This window comes from Cupressus sempervirens, chromosome 2 (genome assembly GCF_028749045.1).
Source record: "Cupressus sempervirens isolate cs-2001-9-10 chromosome 2, ASM2874904v1, whole genome shotgun sequence".
Taxonomy (NCBI): domain Eukaryota; kingdom Viridiplantae; phylum Streptophyta; class Pinopsida; order Cupressales; family Cupressaceae; genus Cupressus; species Cupressus sempervirens.
In genome coordinates, this window is record NC_143119.1 from 92,569,353 (window position 1) to 92,593,857 (window position 24,505).

A 24,505-nucleotide genomic window follows, 5' to 3' on the forward strand; every position below is an offset into this window, starting at 1 on the left:
TTCTTCTTGATGGGGTAATGAATGAAGTTTTTCTTCTTGATTATTTTCTCTAAGAGCTTCGTATCTTAGAATCAGAAAAAAATATAAAGATTATTAAATTATATATATATATATATATATATATATATATATATATATATATATATATATATATATATATATATATATATATCAAGTGGCATTGTCACTGTTCTAAAAAAAAAGGAAAACTTTAAATCATTAAAGTATGAAATCAAGACAGTTGAAGAGCAGAAGTAGATAGAAGACCTAGTGATGGACAAAATGGGTAAATGGAAATACTCACTAGATTGGCTTACTTCTTAGATTCCTAATGATTTGTTGGAGAAAATCAAGCCAAGATGGGAATTTTCCATACAAACTTTCAAAGACATCTATGGGAAAACCTTGAGGTAGCTTATACCAAGCATATCAAATGCAGAGGTTAAAGAGCCATTGAAGAAAAATGAAGAAAAATTGACTCTAAAATTCAACAATTGTCTAATTTTGATGAAAGATATTGAACATGTTGTAAGGAATGCAACAAACACTTGGAAGAACACATCTATCATTTACATAAACCAAGTGATTTTCTAGTTGATGTAAAGGATGATGATGATGAAGAGGATAAAGAAAAAAATGAAGAGGAAAATGTTGAAGAAGCAACTCATTTTGACAACATCGATGATGAAGAGGAACAAAGGAAAGAGGCTATCAAGGAAGAAAAGCAAGATAATGAGGAAACCAATACAGTTAAGATAGCTACAATAGTCATTGCCTCACTTCTTCACTCTCCAAGGAAACTAGTGACAACATCAAGTGTAGAGATAGCCCCAACAAGTTTGATTGTGACTTTTAGTGTGAAGAAAGACATCTAATCACTCCTTGCTCCTACTCATCTTAGCACATCATTAACTAAAGTGACCTCCACTTCATCTACTGAGCTATAGACTCTTCCCTCTTCTACCAAATTGGCTACTTTAGCCTTCAACACATCAATTTTGGACTCTTTAGTTATTTTGGTTAATATTCCTTCAATAAGTGCACTATTAGTTTTTACATCCATTCTTAGTGTGTCTACAATTATTTCTATTCTAGGCACACAAGAAATAAGTGGAAGGATAGTTGAAACCAAGGCTCAACCGAGTACAATTTTTTTAGAAAATGTAATCCCTAATTGAGACATTTCCAAGATCACTCCAAACCAAATGAATTCATTTGGTGAACTCCTCTAGAAGAAGGCCAAAAAAAAAAGATTAAGAGAGGAAAGGGATAAGGAATTTAAAATTATTGAGGATACAAAGAACATTTTGGCAAAGGCCATAGGCATTGAGGTTGATTCTTCTCAACCAATTTTGTTTCAGCTAGCAAAGGTAGTTCAAAGGTTTAATGAAATATAGATGGATAGGATAAGCTAGTGCAGAAGGAAGAAAAGAAGTTTGATAATAAAGTGTTAGAGCACATTGCTCAACAAATAGATATTTATCAAGTAGAACTTTCTATAATGTTGGGTTCTTTGGAAGCATCTTATACAAATGTATCATCACTTTTTGGTAAGCTATGTAATGTTTCTAAGTTTATGAAGGAAATAAAGGAAAATTGTCCAAAATAGATGAAGATCTTAAGGCTAGTGCTCAACAACTACAACTTGAACCTAGTTTAAGCTCTTAACATTTCAAGAAAATAAGATTTTTAACAGATATGAAAGCAAAATTTCTTAGAGAAGAAGCAAGGATCAGATCTACATTGGTAGATATATAGAACATGATTCTTCCCAACATGGATGAACTAAAAAGACATATTGTACATTCTAAAACTCTCATCCATGACAATAACTTCTCCATTGTAGAACATATGATAGAGTTGTTAGTAGAAATCCAAATTGCACTTCACACGTGTAAGGTCCTTCAAGACAATTGGGATAACACTTTGGAAATCATATTCAAGGTATGTTCAAAATTCTTATCTTATTTTGGAATTAACATGTAAATAAATAGAATAAGTCTTTGGCATTAATGTCAAAAAGGGGGAGAAAGATATATGTATAGGGAGTACATAATGTGAATAAGAAGAAAGATATAAGTTATGATGGAGAAAATGCAATAATTTGTAAAATCAATGGGGGAGAATGCTATGTTGTATATAGCAAGAAGATGTATAGTATACTATATGAAAGAACCTTACTATGTATAGATATATATATCTTACAAAATCAATTTTGAAAAATCTCAAAAAGTGGTATACTCTATTGAGCTAGTATCACATGGTGATGGATAAAAGGAATGCAGGAAAATTTTTGAGCTTAGTTTTGGATGATAAGTGTTTTTGTCACTAATGCAAAAGGTGGAGTTGTTGACATATCAGTCAAGTTTGTTAATAGTGACACACACTTATTTAGATTGTAAATGGCTACTAAGCTTATTGTATAGTTAATAGTGTTTTCCAAGCATTTCAGTTGTTTCCGAGTTCTACAGTTGCTACCAAGTCCCTTGGAAAAATACTAGTGCTTATCGAGTAGTTGCAATTACAGTGAAGATCAACAGTCTAAACCATGCATCTCAGTGTATACTAAGTTTACTAGTGCAAACTGATCTGTGCAATGTTCACCTAGTTCATAATTTATGTAATGTGAGTCTAGTGTTAACCAAGCTACTCAATGTTAACCAAGTGACTCAGTTTATATCGAGCTCAACATGATAGTGTTTACCAAGCTATCTAGTAGTAAACAAGTGATTTAGTTTATATGAAAAGTTTCACAATATCTATCAAGTCACCAATTTAGAGCAAGTTCAAGACCATTTGAAAGTGATTAGTATGGATCGAGCTTCTATTTCTACCAAGTGCATGACAATGTTAAGCATTGATAGTGGATGTTGAGTATCAAAACCTCACTAAGTTAGTCTTCATAACTTGAGTATCTTCATTTGGACCAACTTTGTAATATTTGTGTAAACTTGATTTGTGGCCAACATTGTAATTTGTATAATTGGATTGGTATATATGTAATGTATTGTATCATATCAAAATGTGTGGATAGTATTAATGTGAATGCAATGTAATCGAATATAATCAGAGAAGAGCATAAAGAAGAAAATTACAAAGGCTATATTAGTATAAGGAGAACCAAAGAGATATCTATCACAACAAAGTGATTAGTATATAAAGGAATCTCATTTAGCAAACCAAGTTGTAGATTAGAGATCAGCTACTACTTCATCCTAATAGGTGGATCAGTCAAATCCTTTAACAAGGTAGATGTAATAGTCTTTTTAAAATTTCTTTACTGAATGCATACTTCATTGTATGTTTGTAAATACTTTCAAAAGGTGGACCTATCAGTCCTTATTGCTCCTAACAGGGTAGATCATCAGAAATGATCAATGTAATCCTTAATAGGCCAACTTTATACTACAGTACTAAAGCTTGTGGGTATCATCCCCATCCTAGTTTTACTTTCTATTTTGAAGGTTTTTGGGTCACCAAATCTTTGTGTCACAGTGTTATGAATGTTTTCATTTTTTTCAGTTTCTTATGCATGCAATTAGATCAAATTATATGAGAAATATAAAATGCTAATTGAATTGTTGGATTAAGAGTTGAAATTGTAGAAGTTTTAAAAGTTACTGATTCACCCCTCCCCTCTTAGTAACTTAGCATAGTCTAGAATATTTCCAACAATTATCTCTATCCGAAATTTGTTCATGATCTTGCATGTGTCATTCTTGAAATGTAAGTCATATTATTTTTCTATCAACCACCCAAAACTTACAAGATTATGTTTCAAACTTTCAACATGTAATACTTCATCAACATTATTCTTTCCATTCAAAGAAATAAAGCATCTACCTTAGATTATACCACTACTATTATCTCCCCATTTTACCATATCATCACCATACCTCTCAAGTGTCAAAAATCTACTCTTATCACTAGTGATATGATGAGATCAACTATTGTCTATCACCCAATCATCTTTCTTGACAAGTTGAGAAACTAGGGATTTCTCCTCAACAACACCATCACTAGTAATAGTAGGCATATGATCATCAAGCTTAGTCTCCTCTTTTTCTTTGATAGCATTGAATGTGCTCTAATGTATATTATTTGAAATTTTAGTATCCTCTTCTTTTATAAAAAAATGAACCCATCATTATCCTTATTAACTATAACAGATTCCATCACCATTATCATCAATAGGAAAATATCATCTTCTTGTAATAGTAGGTTTTCTCTTAAAACTATAAGCTCTCTCTTGAAATTTAGAAGAAAAATATCATATCTTATTGCATAAAAAAAACTTAAGAAGATATTTTCCTTTGTACTTACCAACAATACCTCTAGATACTCTTCTTGGCATTAGCACCCCCAACCTTTCTATATTTTTATATTCCTTTTCTATTTTCATCATCTCCTTATCATACTTATCCATCCATTTTGAAGGAAACTTTCTTGGTTTTTATTTGTGCACGTCCTTCTAGGTGTAATAGCATTAAATGTAGTCTCAAGCTTAGGAAAAGAATCACCTAATAAAATTATGTCAAAGATAGTAATATTACAAACCAACTTGTCTCTTGTTCTTTATTTTACTATCCTAATCTCCTTAATGGATGTAACTTGATGACTATAGGTATTTTTTAGTGATTATAACATTTGTTTCTTCTTCTAAGATACCTATAACACATCATATAGTAGTTGTTAACATGAATGCTGATGGTATTCCTTTGGGGGAGAATCCTAAGCATTACTAGAACACTTAAGAAATTGTTAGCATGATTGACATATTGCATCCATGATTTTGTTTGTCATTGATGTCAACATAGAATTATTTTTGTCAAGACTAGAAAAGTAACATATAGAGAATGAGGTCATCTAGACCATGTATTGATGATCAAGTCAAGTGCAATTAATGATGCGCTCTACACTATATCTTGATAATGTAGATAAGTGTGCAAATAGAGAGTTAAAGACATGCAAAAGATATGCCTAATTTATGGAGAATGGTATACAAAGAGATTATCTAAAAAGTAGATTCTAATGTTTGGATTGTATCTTCTAATAGAGATAGAGCTTGATATATGAAGTTAGATAGTGATAGTAGAAATCCTGATGATGATGTCAACAAGTGCATAAGGTCTAAGGTTGCACATAGGAGAAATTGTAAAGACTGTGATCCAACAGTGTCGTGTAATTATAAAATAATTATTTATCTTAAAGGGGTAATATTATAATTAATTGGGAAAGCCTCAAGGCTAACTCAAGAAATTATTTTGAAGATATGCTATAAAGGAAGGTTATTTTTCTTATGGTGATATATGTGGAAAAAGTATTCAAGTGTGATATATGAAGTATTTAGTAAATGCAAAGTACATGATCCAAGGGATTATTGGATGCAAAGTTGGTGACCTCATATCAAGATCAAAAGAGGTTTGGTCTAGTTAGAGGATAGAGAAGGAGATATACATTTCTTTTATTCTATAGGGAATAATATAGATATTAGTTAGGTAGTGAGTTTAGTGGTCTTGTCCCTGAAGCTTTTTGGATAGTGAGACCATTTGCCTTCCATAACTCCTAATGGGGTTGGCACAACTCCTAATAGGGTTGGAATCTCATAAAAAAGATTCAAAGTCTCCTAACAAGGACTAATATGTACTGAATGTATTTCATTGGCTCCTAACAAAGTGCATCCTCTAACAAGGAACATTTATTTTAGTACATCATTTTGTTGGTACCATCTCCATTAGGGTTTTCCCTTTAATCAAGGATTTCCCTAGTTAACATATCTAGTGTTATTGTGTTTGAGTATCTTTTTATGGTTGTTGATTATATTTTTCACATGTTTAAGGATTAATAAGGTTGACAAAGGTTTTAATACTCGGATAACTAATTCAACCCCCTCATCTTAGTTATCTTAGTGTACTTCACTTTCTAACAATTGGTATTTGAGCATTAGTTCCTTAACGAAAAAGATTAATATCTTTGGAAGTTCAATGGTGGGTCAGTTTAGAAAAGAAAGTCCTAAATTTGATGGAGTTAACTATGATAGCTAGAATGAAAATATGAAGACTCATTTTCTATGTATGAATCCATGATATTGGTTGATGACAAAGAATGAAAATAAAATTGTGGAGGAAAAAAAACTTGAGGAATATAGTAATGTTGAAAGAAATCTATTTATGTGTAATATGCTTTCTAGAGAAGCATTATTGTCAGTTCTTCTTGAGAATAAATACAACCAACTAAAATCTTTAGAGACATCTCATGAAATTTGGATAGCCTTAGAATCTAGTTTTGAAGGTGATAAGCATGCTAAAAGAGTTAGACTACATAATCAGATACATTTTTTTCAAGATGCTAAAATGATGAAAGATGAATATGTGAGAAGCTATTTTGGTAGAATATCTAAGATTGTTGTAGGAATTAAGTCTTGTGAAGGATCTAATGATGAAGATGAGATTACATGGAAGATCTTGAAGACATTGAAACCACCATTCAAATAGATAGCATAGATGATTGATAAAGTGATACCTTGCACTAAGAAGTTTACCAGAGAGACTTTACTTAGAATATTGGAAGAAACATAAGTGAGCTTGAAATACTCTAGAAAATTATCCATAGTAGAAACAACCTTTAGTGCATTATGTGTTCATCCTTCTTTATCAAGAAGTGCAAGCACTGATTAAGACTATGCTAGCAATAGTAGATCCAGATCTAAGGAGGATAGAAGAATTGAAGAAGGAATTTCTCTACTCATAAGAAGAGAACTAGATGGTAGGAGAATTTTTAAATGTCAGACTCACAATGAGTTTGGTCATTATGCTTCTAAGTGCCCTAAAAGAGAGAAAATGAATAGGAATAATTTCAAACCTAGAAGACCTAGAGATTGTTTGTATGCAAATGAAGATTATTAGTTTGAGGAAAGAGTTCAAAGTGGAAGTGATGATGAATTAGGATTTGTGGATATAAAAGAAAAAAATCCTAAAAATAAATTAGAGAAGAAAAATCCCTAGTTTCACAAGTTTAAAATTAAATTGATTGGATTATAGATAATAGATATTCACATAATATTGTTGGAAATGTTTTAGAATAACTCAGAGGCAGAGAGGGGGGGTGAATTAGTTATCCAAGGTCTAAATGCCCTAATAATACTTTTTCACTAATTATAGTGAGCCCATTAAATTATTCATCCATCCAAGCTTAAAATAGCCATCTTAGCAAGTTACAACAAATCAACATGAAAGAATAAAACATGCAAGATCAACACATGACAAAGTGATTTATGTGGAAACCCAATTTGGGAAAAACCACCAGCAACATGCTACTCAATTCTCACTCTTCTGAAGTGATGCCCTATTAAAGGCCTACCTAGTTAAATTCTTACAACATAGTATTAAATGTGACCTTGTTAGAGGATTTCACCATACTATTAGGAATGGGCCTAGTCAAAGGACTTTGGGACATTCACTTGGAATGCACCTTGTTAAAGGATTTACAACATGACTATTAAACCAACCTAAGTCCATAGGTTTTATACTAACTGTTACAATTGCTAGAGAGTAACAATAAGGGCTTTTGATCTGATACAACTCACAACATATCTTGCAGATTTCAAATCACACTTCAGTTCAATCCTTTTCTTGGCTTCAATCACTGCAGCTCTGATAGCTTGTCTTCCTCTCAATCTTTGTCTCCTTGAGTCTTCTTGCTCATCATACTAATGCAATCATCTCTGTGGTCATCTATCAAAACAGAGTTTCTATTCTCTCTTCCTCCTTAGTACCTTCTTCAGCACTTCATGCTTTCATACTTGACCAACTCTTTTGCTTTGTGACCTTATGACTCCTTAAATAGAAATCTGGAATACTTTTCTAGCTCGATTCTCCCTCTCCAACTTTAGGGTTTCAATAGATTAGGTAGGATACAATGTATCTATCCCATATCTTGTTTTTATCTACAAACTTCATCTAGAATCTAGTTGTATTTTCCAAAAATGTTTTACATAGTATTATGTGCCACTAGCTCATCATTCTTATCTTCTATCTGGTTCAAAAAATTCTAGATAACAACCATGTCGCCTCAGATCTGGAGAATCTTCAACTTTTCAAAATAATGCAGCAGCTCGGCACTTTTGACTTTTTGATGCTTGACACATGAACAAAACTCGGCACTTGATCTTCACTCGGCACTTGACCTTTACTAGGCACTTGATCTTCACTTGGCACTTAATCTTCACTCAGCACTTGATCTTCACTCTGCACTTGATATTCACTCTGCACTTGATCTTCGCACTTCATTCCAAAACCATAACTCAACCTTTCCCTTAGGTGCTTTTTTTTACATCTTATTGATTCCTCATCAATCAACTAAGTGATAGTGCTTGGATCTTATAAGCAATTGCCATTCTAGCAAATAGCAGGTTTGACATCAGTGACAAAATAATGATTGAACACATTCTGTAGCAACAATATCTTTTATACAATGATCTATTTCAATCAGATTACAAAAATCTCCCTCTTTGGCATTGATGGTAAACCAAACTGATCAACCAAGCCAAAATTGACTGATCAACCAAGTTAACAAAATTTTAACTAGGCTAAAATAGTAAGCCAAATGCCAAAAAGAAAACTTGTTGACTTGTGTATTTCCCTCTAATCTTATTCCTTCTGATCTGTCTTTTTATTGAGTCTCTTGAGTTATTCCTTTTGAGATCTGATTAGTTTCAAATTTGACCAATTGTAGCTATTTTCTCCCTCTTTCTTTGCTTTGATCAGTTTTTTCTATTTCTCCCTCTTTGACAACAATGCCAAAGACACATTATTTTAGCATCTTATCATGCAACTGTAGCATTTACAAGAACTTCCAATATCTCCCTCTGCAACCTTGCTTGTGACTTGTTTGTAATGTCAGTACTTTGATTACTTTAGGCTAAACCTAAAGTAAGTACCCTCTGCATCAACTTATATCATCTAATCAATCAACTTATTTGATGCAGGGCAGTCTTGCTATTACTTAAGCAACCTTGGTTAGGGGTATCACCCCTAACTTACCTCTAAGATATTCAAAGGCATCTTTAGGTAATGGTTTTGTGAAGATGTCAATAGTTTGTTCTTTTGTATTGATATATTCCATCTTCACTTGCTTGTCTTCCACCAATTCTCTTACATAGTGATACTTGATTGCAATATGCTTTGTTTTGGCATGCATCATAGGGTTCTTTGATATGTTGATAGAAATTGTGTTATCACAATAAAGTATCATAGGTTTAGTTATTTCTTCCTTCATTCCTTTCAATAGATGCTTGATCCACACAATATTTGTACAATTTATAGCAGCAACAACATACTCAACTTCTATTGTGGACTGTGATGTACAACTTTTCTTTTTACTAGTCCAAGTGACTAATCTTTTTCCTAAGAAAAGTGATCCTCCACTGGTGCTTTTTTTTTCATCTATGTTACCTCCCCAATTTGCATTAGTGTAGGCCTTTAAATCAAAATTTTCAGTCCTCTTGTAGTACAAACCAAAATCTTCTGTACCTTTTAGATACCTCATTATTCTCTTGACAACCATAAGATGATTTTCTCTTGGGTTTGCGTAAAATCTTGCCACTATTCCAACAGATAAAGCAATATCTGGTCTACTATGTACAACATATTGTAGTTTTCCAATCATGGATCTGTACATTTTCTAATTTACTTCAGTTGAATCATCATTCTTAGATAACTTATGTCCTATTGCCATTGGTGTACTTACTGATTTTGATTCATCTAAACCAAATGTTTTGAGTATTTCCTTGATATATTTTGATTGGGTTACAAATATACCATTTTTAAATTGATGTACTTGCAATCCAAGAAAAAAATTGATCTCTCCAAACATTGACATCTCAAATTCATGTTTCATCTAATCAGCAAAATCTTTGCATAGAGCATCTTTTCCTCCAAATATTATATCATCAACAAAGATCTTAGATATCAAAACATCTTTACCTTTCTCTTCCTTGATATATAGATTATTGTTGTCAACTATTTTCTCAAATCCTATATTGACAAGATATTTTTGAAGTCTCTCATACCATGCTCTAGGTGCTTGTTTCAAACCATAGAGTGCTTTATGTAGTTTACAAACCATATCCCTATTGTTCTCATCAAAAAATCCCTCTGGTTGTTCAATATAGACTTCCTCTTTGAATATACCATTTAGAAAAGTAGACTTTACATCCATCTGATAGACTTTAAAACCTTTATATGCAGCATATGCAAGTAAAGTTCTTACTCCTTCCATTCTAGCAATAGGGGAAAATGTTTCCCCATAGTCTAATCCTTCTTCTTGAGCAGAACCCTTACATACTAGTCTAGCTTTGTTTCTAGTAGTCTTACCATTCTCATCTAGCTTGTTTCTGAATACCCACTTGGTGCCAATCACATTCTTGTCAGCTAGTCTGGGAACCAAACTCTAGGTTTTGTTCTTCTTTATTTGATCAATCTCTTCTTCCATAGCTTTATACCAGTCACCATCTTGCAATGCATCATACACTGTATTAGGTTCAAATTTTCTTAACAGACATGATTCATGTCTTAGTCTATTCCTTGTCATTGGTCTTGCATCTTTGTCACTAATTATCTATTCAGCAGGGTGATGTCTCTTCACATATTTGGATAATCTTGGTTCTATCCTTGTTTCCATGTTTGATCTTTTAGATTCAGGGTCACTATGCATTTTGTTGCCAGATAGTTCTACATCTCATTCATGTGTACTGACTTTAGAGTCAAAATGTGCATTTTCTTCATTCTATAACTCGGCTTCTAAATGCAGCTCGACATTCACTGGTTGCGACTTGGCTGAAACTAAAACTTGCTGTTGAATCCTGATATGATTGATAGTATCCTCATCAATAGGAATTTCTTCATAAGAATACACAAATGTTCTATATTCATCCATTCTCTTTGGTTCTTCAACTCAAACTTCTATATGCTCATCAAAGTTTACATTTATGCTTTCCACAATTTTGTCAGTGTTAGTATTTAAACACTTATATTCTTTACTTCTAGTGGAGTAACCAAGGAATATGCCTTCATCACTTTTTGCATCAAATTTTCCATTTCTAGTATCTTTAAGGATAAAGCATTTGCAACCAAATACTTTGAAATGCTTTACATTAGATGAGTGATCATACCATAGTTCAAAGGGTGTTGCATTTGTACCTTTCTTGACTTGTACTCAGTTCAGTGTATGAACAGCCACACTTACAGCTTCTCTCCAATATTTTAGAGCAACAGTCTTTTCCATCATCAATGTTCTGGCATAGTCAATCATAGATCTATTTCTTCTCTCAGTAATTCCATTCTATGTGGGAGTTCTAGGAGCTGATGTTTGTCTCTTGATTCCTTTGTCATTGCAAAATGTCTCAAATTCATTTGATGTGAATTCTCCACCTCTGTCTAATCTCAGAAATTTCAAACTCTTTCCTATTTCCTTTTCAACTCTAGCCACATACCACTTAAATATTTGAAAAGCATCATATTTTTTCTTTAAGAACATAATAGACATCATCCTAGAATAGTCATCATCCTACAATAGTCATCAACAAACAACATTATATATTTATCTCCTTTGTAGCTTTGTACTTCTATTGGACCACATAAATCAGTATGGACTAACTATAGTTTTTACTCTTGAAATTTGACTTAGTCATCTTTCCTAGCTGACATTGTTTGCACATGATGTTGTCAAGCTTCTTCAGTTTAGGTAAAACTTTGACTTTCTTCATTTTACTAATATTGACCAAATTATCAAAGTTGACATGACATAGCCTTCTATGCCATAACCACACATCATCAAATTTTGCAACAAAAAAAGAAGCATTTTCCATATCAAGATAAAAATAGATTACTTCTTGTTTGATCTCCTTTTCCTATCAATTTACCATCAGTATCATAGATTTTTGCAGTTTTGTTTCCAAATTCTACTTTGCACCCTACATTGCTTAACTATGAGACACTCAACAAATTGTAGTTTAGTCCTTCGACATAGTATGCATTATCACATGAAATTTTCTCTGTAAGCTTAATGGAGCCTTTTCCTTTGATTTGACATGGAGCATCATTTCCAAATCTAACACTATTTCCATCATACTGAGTAAAGTCAAAAAACTTACTTTTGTCTCCTATCATGTGATGTGATCACCCACTATCTATGATCCATCTATCATTCTTGTTCATACATGTTACCAGTGCTGTAGGCTCTTCTTCATTAGACTAGTCCTTCATGGCCACATAAACAACTTCATCATCATTATCATTTGAATCCTCTTCAGCGATATAACACTTCTTGCATTTGTCTTTGTAATCTCTCTTATCATCTTCTCTTCTATTTTTGTACTTTTTGCCTTCCTTGTAATCCTTTTTCTATGTACACCTTAGAGCAATATGTCCTACTTCATTGCAATTGAAACAAATGATAGGCAGCTTACCCTTGAATTTTCCTTTGCCTCTGTGAAATCTTCTAGCTAGTAATGCTTCCAATTGTTCCACATCTTCCTCATCAATGCTACTATCACTAGATACAAACTTCATCTTTCTTCCCTTCTTTGATTTCACCTGTTTAGTATCTTTTAGTGATAGCTTGGCCTTGAAAGTAAATTCAACATTCTCAAGTCTATAGTTGTGAAAGTTAGATAACTCAAATGCAGTCAGTCTACCCACTATACCTTCAAAACCTAGATTGTTTCCTAGTACACATCTTAGCTCTTGTATAGCTGATACTCTAATAGCATAGATAGGGAGCAAGGTTCTCAAGAACTTACTATTAATAGTATCATCATCTAATTGACAATTCAAACATCTTATTGCACTTACCACTTCCTTTATTCTAGAGGCATATTGAGCAGCATTCTCACTTTCCTCCATTTTCATGTCATCAAACTTTCCTCTAAGGCTTTCTCTTTTTGCTCTTTGGACATTTTGATCTCCTCCATAAATGTTTGACAAGGCTTTCCATATCTTGAATGTAGTGTTACATCCTTTGATATCATCAAATTCAGCATAGTTGAGTGCATAAGCAATTTCTAGCATTGTCTGATTGTGTTCTTGTTTGTTTTTCAAATCTTCTATAGTAAGAGTACTAGTTGGATCAACATGTTCAGTAACAATTGAATTTTGGGCATACTCTCCTATGGATCCAAGATGTAGCTTCATCGAACTTTTCCATGCAACAAAGTTGTCTTTGTTGAGCTTGGGAACTTCTCTCTTAGGCATTTTGATCTTTCCTACTTCTAGTTCCTCTAAACTAAATCAGCAACAAGGCTCTGATACCAATTGTTGGAAATGTTTTAGTATAACTGAGAGGGGGGGTGAATCATTTATCCAAGGTCTAAATGAACTAATAATACTTTTCACTAATTATAGTGAGCCCATTAAATTATTCATCCATCCGAGCTTAAAATAGCCATCATAGCAAGTTACAAAAAATCAACATGCAGGAATAAAACATGCAAGATCAACACATGACACAGTGATTTAGATGGAAACCCAATTTGGGAAAAACCACCAGTAACATACTACTCAATTCTCACTCTTATGAAGTGATGCCCTATTAAAGGCCTACCCAATTAAAGGCTTACAAAACACTATTAAATGTGACCTTGTTAGAGGATTTCACCATACTATTAGGAGTGGGCCTGGTCAAAGGACTTTGGAACATTCACTTGGAGTGTCACCCTGTTAAAGGATTTACAACATGGCTATTAAACCAACCTAAGTCCATAGGTTTTATAATAACTATTATAATTGCTAGAGAGTAACAATAAGGGTTTTTGATCTGATACAACTCACAACATATCTTGCAGATTTTAGATCACACTTAAATTCAATCCTTTGCTTGGCTTCAATCACTGCGGCTCTGACAACTTGTCTTCATCTCAAGCTTTGTCTCCTTGAGTCTTCTTTCTCATCATACCAATGCAATCATCTCTGTGGTCATCTATCAAAATAGAGTTTCTATTCTCTCTTCCTCCTTATCACCTTCTTCAGCACTTCATGCTTTCATACATGACCAACTCCTTTACTTCATGACCTTATAACTCCTTAAATAGAAATTTGGAATACGTTTCCTGCTCGATTCTCCCTCTCCAACTTTAGGGTTTCAATAGATTAGGTAAGATACAATGTATCTGTCCCATATCTTGTTTTTATCTAGAAACTTCGTGTAGAATCTAGTTGTACTCACCAAAAACATTTTACATAGTCTTCTGTGCCACTAGCTCATCATTCTTATCTTATATCTAGTTCAAAAAATTCTAGATAACAACCATGTCAGCTCAGATCTGTTGAATCTTTGACTTTTCAAAATAATGCGGCAACTTGACACTTTTGACTTTCTGATGCTCGGCACATGAACACAACTCAGCACTTGATCTTCACTTGACACTTGACCTTTACTAGGCACTTGATCTTCACTCGGCACTTGATCTTCACTCAGCACTTGATCTTCACTTAGCACTTGATATTCACTCTGCACTTGATCTTCGCACTCATAACCATAACTCAACCTTTCCCTTAGGTGCTTTTGTTACATCTTATTGATTCCTCATCAATCAACTAAGTGATAGTGCTTGGATCTTATAAGAAATTGCCATTCTAGCAAATAGCAGTTTTGACATCAGTGACAAAATAATGATTGAAGACATTCTGTAGCAACAATATCTTTCATACAATGATCTGTTTCAATCAGATTACAACACATATGATTAGAAATATGATTAAATTTTTTAAGTTTAGAAATTATGATGGAGGAATTGTTAGAGTTGGTAACAATGCAACTTGTCATATCACAGGAATAAGATCTATTACTCTTGATGGAAAGACTAATACTAATGATGTTTATTTTGTTGATGGGTTAAAGCATAACTTGTTGAGTGTTGTGTTAGAGTAATAAAGTATTTTCTTATTAATTAAATCATATTGATTTAATTATTAAGTCACTTATTATCTCTAGTTTGCTTAAGCTAAACTTTGGGCATATAATAATTGATTTTTTATTAATTATTATCATGCAACCTAGGTTAGTTACTTATTAGGGTTTTGATCTTCTTTTATAAGGATTGATCTCTTTGTAATTTATTAATTTACTTTTATTTATAGAAATTTCTCTTTTTTCCCATCAAGAATGTCTCATCTATGGATCTAGGAATTCCTACGTCCATAGCTTTCACTACTATCTTTTTGTGATAGGTGTTAACATGCAGGTGATTCTTGAGAGCTACGGGGTTGATCTTTCATCAACTTTAACATGGTATCAGAGCTCCAGATCTTCAAGCCATGTTCTATTCTTTAGAGATTTGGAATTAGTTTTCAAATCTATGGCTTTCACATGATTTTTGTATTAAATTTGGGGGTCACTAATTTTTGGTGTGCTTTGAGCCCAAATAGACATCATTGTTGAGCTTCGAGCACCCAAAAACCCTTATTTTCATATAAAATTTATCAAACTTGGACATAGTTGGAATCTAAGGCAAAATAATATTACTTCTAGATTGAGCACATTTCTTGAGGCAGTGATTTTTTGATTTTTGACACCCAAATCCAAATTTTTTGGTATGCAAATCGATATTTTTTGTACAAAAAACAAGATTTTTTGGCTCAAAAATTAAGATTTTTTGGCTTGAAAATAAAGATTTTTTTGGTGCACAAATCAAGAATTTTCAATTCAAGAATCAAGAATTTTTGGCATGCAAATTGAGATTTTTTGGTTTGATAATCAAGATTTTTCTACATGCAAAACAAGATTTTTCGCTCAAAAACTGAGATTTTTTGGCATGCAAATCAGTATTTTGGCATGCAAATCAAGTATTTTGTACACAACTTAAGATGTTTTGCACTTGTGGGTGCATTCTTCAATGCATTTTGGTAGGGATCCTAAGGCAGTAAATTAATTATTATTTTTGGCCCTTCCCAGTATGTTTTGATCTACATGTGGTTTTTTGTTGTAACTTACTCATCCAAACTCTATTTTTCACAAATGAGATATCTTCAAAAAGTTGGTTCTGAGCCCATTATGATTGTGTAGTTTATTTGGAATTTTAATTTTTTTTGGTTACTGGTTTATGCATTTAAATTTAGAGGTTCTATTTTTCATTCTGGGAGACATATCTGAAGACATTCTTTTTTCTAGATTCTGCTCTAGGCACATCCCATTCGATTTTTTTCTGTTTTGCATTTTGGTGGATATCTTGCTTATTTTAGGTCTAGAGATCAATTTTTTTTCTTTAGATGATTTTCCATGGGTTGTACTATCTCTTGTATCATCCTTATGCCTCTTTTGATCTTTGTTGACATCCTTTTATAGTATTTTTGCAAATGCATAGAAATAAAGTGTCACTCTATTGTGTTTTAGGATCTTGGACATCTTTGTATTTTATTGTACTAACACTACATTATAAAGTTCCTTGTAGGGTTTCATTTTGGCCATATTTTCCATCTTCCTTTGTCAAGTAAGTGTTCCTTCCACAACATTAGCCTCATGATGTGTCGATGACACATGTCATTATAGGTGTTTGTACTTATTTCACACTATTGATGTTCCTGGTTCTTCTTTTTGTAGGAGATATTGCATTCAGTTTCAATATTCATTTCATACATCTTAGAATTAAAGGGGGTTATGTTGGTTCTATTTCTGTCTTGGTTTGATGGAGTGAGCTATGTTTTTAGTATTTGATCCTATGTACTAGGCGATTGTAGTGGTTGAATACCTATGCATTTTGGTGAGATAAATCATTTACCATATAGAAATTCTTTCATTCCTAATTTTGGAGGCCATTAAGATACCTTTCATCTTCAATTGATCGGCTCTTTAGACTTAGTCTTCTCTACCTAGTCATATTCTATATAGTGGAGGTTCTTCAGATCAATAGTTTGGCAGTATTTACAGTTTCATGCTTTAGATGTGTTCTTCATGATCATCCTTTTGTTCCTATCTTCTAGAACATTTTATTTCTATCTCTTTTTGGAGTAGGGTTTTTCCCATATGGTTTTCTCTTTTTCTCCTCTTTATAGAGATTTGATTGTGCTTGGATACCTCATCAAGCTTTGTTGTCAGGACCCAAATTTACCCTTAGAAATAATTTCTAGGTTTTTAGCTACTCCCTAAGTTTATCTTAAGGGGGGTGCTAGAGTAATAAAGAATTTTCTTATTAATTAAATCATATTGATTTAATTATTAAGTCACTTATTATCTCTAGTTCACTTAAGCTAAACTTTGGACATATAATAATAATTTTTTTATTAATTATCATCTTGCAACCTAGGTTAGTTACTTGTTAGGGTTTTGATCTCCTTTTATAAGGATTTATCTCTTTGTAATTTATTAATTTTCTTTTTATTATAGAAATTTCTCTTTTTTTCATAAAGAATGTCTCATCTATGGACCTCAAAATTATAGCATGTTGGCTTGTATTTTCACCATGATAAAAATGCTAAGAACCAAATGTAAAAATCCTATTTTCAAATTGTGCACTTAGGGTTTCCATATTTTATGTTGCAAAATTTTCCCTAGAAAAAACTCTAATCACATTTTACCTTAGGTCTTCTCTTTTTTGTCGTTACCTTTTACCTAGCTATGTGATTCCCTTTTCCTTTTTAAGTTACACCCATCTGGTTAGGTTTAATCACTTCAAGTTTTGACCCTGTATCTCCTTGTATTTAATTAATCATTTTTTTCTTACTCATTCCTAAGTCTTAATATTTTCATTGGGCCCTATCATATGTTCAAGAGTAAAAGATTCAATGAATCATAGTGTATCTCATTTCTAACAACTCCTCATAGTGAATACAGGAAATGCTGCCATGCATCACCATTCTGGTGTTTCTTTATATGTCAATGTCTTTATAAGGATCCAAAACCTAGAATTGTGCCACGTATTTCATCTCTAGCAAAGACTTTTCAATATTTTTTATTATTAAGAATGGGATTGAGCATGAGTTTTAAATCAATAGACCTCATTCAATCACATAATCATTTTGAACCATTGATGATACTCTCTTTTGATATGAATATCTATGGCCCATGTTATTTCTCTTAAATAACATAGGAAGCTTGAGATTCGACAAGATGTAGACACATAGCATCCTTTGAGTAGGGATGTTGGAAGTGGGACCTCACTAATGATTGGTCCATGTTTACAAGGTGTCAGAAGGGGTCCATGAATGAGAGGAAAATGAAATATTGTGTAAGAGAAATCTATGGTTCACACTCTCTCGCAAGTCTTTTGGTTTTTGTTTTGAGGTAGATCACAATGGTGCCATGTGTCTTACTCAACATTGGAGGGTTTTAAGTGATGGTTTATGCATGAGCATTTTCTAAATCCATGATTTGACCTTAAAAAAATCATGGTTTCCCATCAACTCATCAGGAGATTAGAATATCAAAAATTCCAAATGAATTTCAAGTTGATTTCAGCAAGCAGTTGAGTTGTATTCACATATTCTCTAGAAAGAGGACATGTGGTATACTTGATGTAACATCTATCATGGTATCAACATTCTCTACAATTTTGCAAACTATTTGATCAACAAATATTGAATGACCCTAATCCTATTTCAAGCCTAAATGTTCAAGGACAACAATTTTTAGAGAAACTATCTAAAATAATAACCCCTATCTACAATCAAATCCATTTTAGGTCAAATATTAAAAAGGATAAAAACTTACGTGGACAATTTTGAGAAAGAAGACATTTTGTTGGAAATATTCAAGACTGTGCTAGGTTATTGAGAGGAGAGGAGTGAATCAGTAACCTCTAAAACTTTATCAAATTTATCACTTTATAGGAATATACCAATTATCATTTATTGATCTAATTGCATGTATGAGAAATTGAAAAAATAAAACATTCATAACACTTGAACACAATAATTTGGTGACCTAGGAATGTTCCAAATAGAAAGTAAAACTGAGGTGGGGATGATCTACCCTATTAGGAGTAATTAGGATTGCTAGGTCCACCTTGTTGAAGGATTTACAAACACACAATAAAATATGCACTTTGTTAAGAGATTTAAGAAAGACTGTTAAGTCTACCTTGTGAAAGGATTTAGACTAATTCACCTGTTAGAATGAAATAGTAGATCTCTGACTTACAACTAAATTGCTAATAGATATTTCCTAAAGTACTGATCACCTTTTGTGATGGATATGTCTTAGCTACTTCATTTATGCTATGGCCTTCAATATATACTTCATCTGTTGCTTGATCTCATTCACATTCTTACACTTATGTTCATGAATTACATATTTACACACTACTCCTTGGATATGATACAACACATTACATATATACCAATCTAATTTACAAAATTACAAAGTCAACCAAAATACAAGTTAACACCAATATTACAAAGTCGGCCCATATGAAGACACTCAAGTTTTGAAGACTGACTTGGTGAAGTTCTGATACATGATGTCCACTATTATTACTCGACATCTTCATGCATTCGATAGAAGTACAAGCTTGGTCCATACTAATCACCTCAAAGTATTCTTGAACTTGGTCTACACGGATGACTCGGTAGATCTATGTAACATGAAATAAATTGAATCACTAGTTTACCATGACTTTACTTGGTAAATACTATCTTTGCATATGGCTCAGTTAACACTAGCTTTGCATCACATGAACTGTTAGCTCAGTAGAAATTGCAAATCTTGGTAACCACTGGAGTGCTCAGGTTGAAATGATAGACTTCACACTGCTTGATTCTACTCAGTTTGAACTATTGCACTTCACACTAACTGAATTCCCTTGGGAACCACTAGAATGCTTGATAGCCACTAAAATTAGTCTAGATGACTTGGTAGCAACTGTAGAGCTTGATGACTATTGAATTATATGAAAAAAACTATAGACTATTCAATGAGCTCGGTAGCCATAGAAAATCTAAATAAGTGTTGTCACTAATAACAAACTTGATTGATATGTCAACAATCTCCATCTTTGGCATTAGTGACAGAAACACTTATTAGCCAAAACTTATATACATCACAATGTGATACTAGCTTAGAAGGGTACATTATTTTGAGATTTTTCAAAATTTGTCTTTGTAAGTATATATAATATACTATACAACATATCTACAAAATTCTTCTCTACTACATACATTTTCTCTCTTTTTGCATGATTCTCCCCCACACAATATACATAGTCTCTTCCCCTTTTTGACAATAATGCCAAAGATTTATTCAAAACTTATTTACATGGAGACACCAAAATGAGATAGAAACTTAGAGTGTACCTTAAGAATGAGTGCTAGAGTTTTATCCCAATTCTCTTGCAAAATCTTGCATGTATGGAGAGAAATTTGCACTTCTACAGAGAGGTCTATCATGTGATCTACAATAGAGAAGTTATTTTCATGGATCAAGGTTTTTGAGTAAACAATGTGTTTCTACATTTTATCCATAATAGGAAGGATCATATTCTAAATATCTATCAATGTAGATAGAATACTGGCTTCTACTCTCAATAACTCTATTTGCATGTCTGACAGAAATTTGATCTTCATATGATGTGTAGAGCTTGAACTAGAGTCAAGTTGTAATTGTTGTGCACTGACTTTCAAAACCTCATCAATCTTTGCCAATTTTCTCTTTATCTCCTTTGTGAACTTGGTAACATCATGCAACTTCATGAAAAGTGATGTCCTATTGGTGCAAAAGGATTCAAGATTGGTCAAAATTGAGGAAAGCTCAACTTATTGAATGAAAATTTGTTGAGCAATGTGCTCAAGCACTTTATTATCAAATTTCTTTTCTTCTTTCTCAATTAACTTATATTGACCACTAGAGTCCTCATTAAACTTTTGGACTACCTCACCTAACTACAATAAAATAGGTTGAGAAGAATCTATCTCAATACCTATTGCCTCAGACAAAATGTTCTTAGCATCATCTATAATTTTATATTCTCTATCTCTTTCTTCTCTAAATTTCTTCTGCTTTGCCTTCTTTTAGAGGAATTCACTAGCTATATGCATTTGATCCGCAGTGAGCTTATCAAAGTCCCATTTGGGAATTTATATTTTCTCATATTGGTCTATATCATCTTCTATCTCATTTCCTCTACTCAAAAATCTTGTACTCAGTTGAGCCTTAGGTTCAACTATTCTTGTACTTAATGCCTTTGTATCTAGGATGGAAACAATTGTAGATATACTAGGACTTGAGCTGAAATTGATATAGTACTTACTAATGGAATACTAATAGGAATACTTGGTGAATCAAAAATTGATGAAGTCATAACTGAAGTATCCATTATTGAAGTAGACAAAATTGTAGTATTCAAAACTAAAGTACATACTACTGAAGAGCTCAAAATTGTAGAAGCCACTATATCCATTGCTGATGACTATAACTTGGGAGATGAAGAAGATTGAGGATACAACTTGATAGATGAAGTGGTAGTCACTTCTATCAATGATATGCTAAGCTATGTGGGGGTGAAGAGTGATTGGAAATTTGAAGTATCTATGGTTGTCACAATCAAAATTATTGAAGCTATCTTCAAGCTTGATATAGCAACTAGTTTGCTTGGAGAGGGAGGAAGTGAGGAAATGACTACAACTTCTATCTTCATAGGGTTAGTCTTCTCATCATCTTCTTTGTCTTCCTCAATAGCTTCTTCCTCTTTATCATCTTCAACTTCCTCATTGTCAAAATGTGTGGGTTCAGTATAAGTTTCTTCTCCATCATCATCACTGTCATCATTACCATCCTTAACATCTACTGGAAAGTCACTTTGTTTATGCAAATGATAAACATTCTTCCACATGCTTATGGAATTCTTAACCACATTCTCTATATCCTTGATCAAAATTAAACAAGTATTAAATCTAAGAGTCATCTTGTCTTCATTTTTCTTCAAGGACTCTTTTACCTTAGCATCTGTCATGCTAGGTAGCAACTGCCTCAGGGTTTGTGCATAAATATGTTTTGATTTTCGCATTGCAAAGTCCCATCTTGGTTTTAGTTTCTCTAATAATTCATTAGAGATTTGAGAGGTTATTTGGTCTGGTGAATACTTCCATTTTCCCATTTTGGTTAACACCAGTTCTTCAACCTATTTCTTCTTTGCCTCTAACCTAGTTTCATACTTCAAGGATTTGAAGTTGGTTATACCTACACCTTCTTCCAATGTTTTATTTTTTCCTAGAAGGTGGGAGGAGGTTTGCTAAAGACAATATCATTGCCTTTCTTCCTAGACCTCCTTATGAAAATCGTAGTGGATGGCTTTGGTGGCTTGATGATGATCACCTTGCCTTTCTTCTTCAAGAGTTCCTCTTCCTTTTCAGACTCATTCTCTACCTCTTCATCTATATCTTCTCCTTTTCCCTCAGTTAACATTAGAGGTGTGCTTGATTTTAGTTTTTCTATCCTCCTCTTACCTTTGTTAATTGCTTGTGGGAGCTTTATCTCTAGCTCTATCCTTGCCTTGAATTCATCATATGTTCCAAAGTGTGGTGCTTTTGAATCAATAGGTTCATTAATTAGGGTTTCAATAATTTCATTTGCCTCATCAATGTTTACCTCATAGGGAAGAGGTTTTACCCATACAATTTTGGATTTTACTGCCTGAATGTAGACTCTATCACAGTCTACCATGAAACATATATCATCTTTCTAATTTTCTACTAGCTTCTTAGGTATTCTAAATCTATTATTCATTTTCTCCTTGAAAAATTCAAAATATTTGTCCATAATGCTAACAAAATTCTCTCCCATTTCTGCAATGTATTCATTTATCTGGTACAATATAGGCACATCTTTCCTCCATACTATCATGCCTTTGGAAGGGAAGAACTTTTGAATATAGAAGAACAAAAAAATCAATGGAGAGCCAAATTTGTAGGGGTTGTTCTTTGAACTCCAAATACTTTCCATGTTTTTGTTGAATTGCTTCAACAATAGGTCTGCTAAGTCATAAGACAATTTTTTCTTCACAACTTAGTAGGCTAAGTCCATAGCTTCACATGATACACTATCAAGGTAGCTTGAACTATATATCTTGTGAGCTATCACATGTATCCCAAATTTTAGTTTTGCATCAGTCACAATGCTGATTTTCATGCCTCTACCATCCCAATCAGCTAGGGATTTCTTTTCTAGCTCAGCCTAACCTAGGGTTTTGGTTGTTTTGGCTTTAGTGAGCATGGGAAGGCTGGTGATGCAATGAATCATTTTCTTGGTGATTACAATTGGTTGCTCAAGCCATATCTAACCATTATGCACCTGGCTTAGAATGTATTTGATCCATTTGATTTGAAAACCTCAGGGCATGCAAGGAATGTGGGTCAAACCTTTTTCTTCCAAATGTTTATGTTTGGGTTTTAGAACTCCATTAACACACAACTCTCCTAGGGAATCATCCATTTCTAGGGTTTCAATTTCCTAAATAGAACACTTGAAATTAATTTGAATATCATTAATAAGGTGTACCTTAGGTGGGATTTGTGATTGAGCTCTGCTTGGGTCGAGGGTTTCTGTGATCATGGGCACAAGTTTGCAGTCTAGCACTTTCCACTTGAATCCAACATCTCAAACCCTTTCTTCACTTTGCTACTACTATTTCTTGATGCCATGATTACTCGGTAAATTATCAAAACCTTGAAAACCTTGCTGCAAATTCACTTGAAGTCACCTAATCACACTGGAATTTTCTTTCTTCGTAATAGTACTTAGATTTCATGATAAAAAATGAGTTCAATTTCATTCTTTTTGTAAAAACTTCACCATTAATGCTTGATACAAAGGTAGCTGGGTTGACATCATGCTTGACATTATGCTTGATAGGCTATCATCCACTATTCAATTGATTACTCAGTGAAGATTTTTTGACTCAGTAACCATGTGTGTCTTGTTACTCCCGACCTTGCTCGGTAGAGTCTATGACCCGGCCTTAATCAATAGAGAAGGTAACTTGGTGATAATTGATATTAATCTTTCTCAGTGATCCTTTTGTATCTTGAATACTGATTTGGATCTTTGTCACTTTTTCAATTGAAATTATTTGAACGTGATCTTGTTAGCACAATTCTAGTTCTCCTTTGGAAACCTAGTTGAAAATGGTGGAGTCACCCACTTCTTGAGTGACATGGCCATCATTACTTGAACTAGCATCCTTGGTAGATTTAGGAATCTATTGCTGCCTCATCCTCTTTCAAATATTATTTGATTTTTCTTTCTTTTTATCTTCAACTCTACCTGTATTCATGCAATTCTTGGCTAGATGACCAAGTTTGGTACAAGTGAAACATCTTGTGGTGGTATCTCTCTTTCTTGTGTGATGTTAAACACAATTCATGCCAATTTGTCCATATTCTCCACAGTAATGACATCTACACCAAGTGTTGTAGTCCCAACTAAAAATTACTTTCACAATTTTCTCTATTGGATTGAATGACTTAGTTCTACAATCTAATGCCTTGTGACCTTGTTTCTTGCATTTGTGACACTTGCCTTCAAA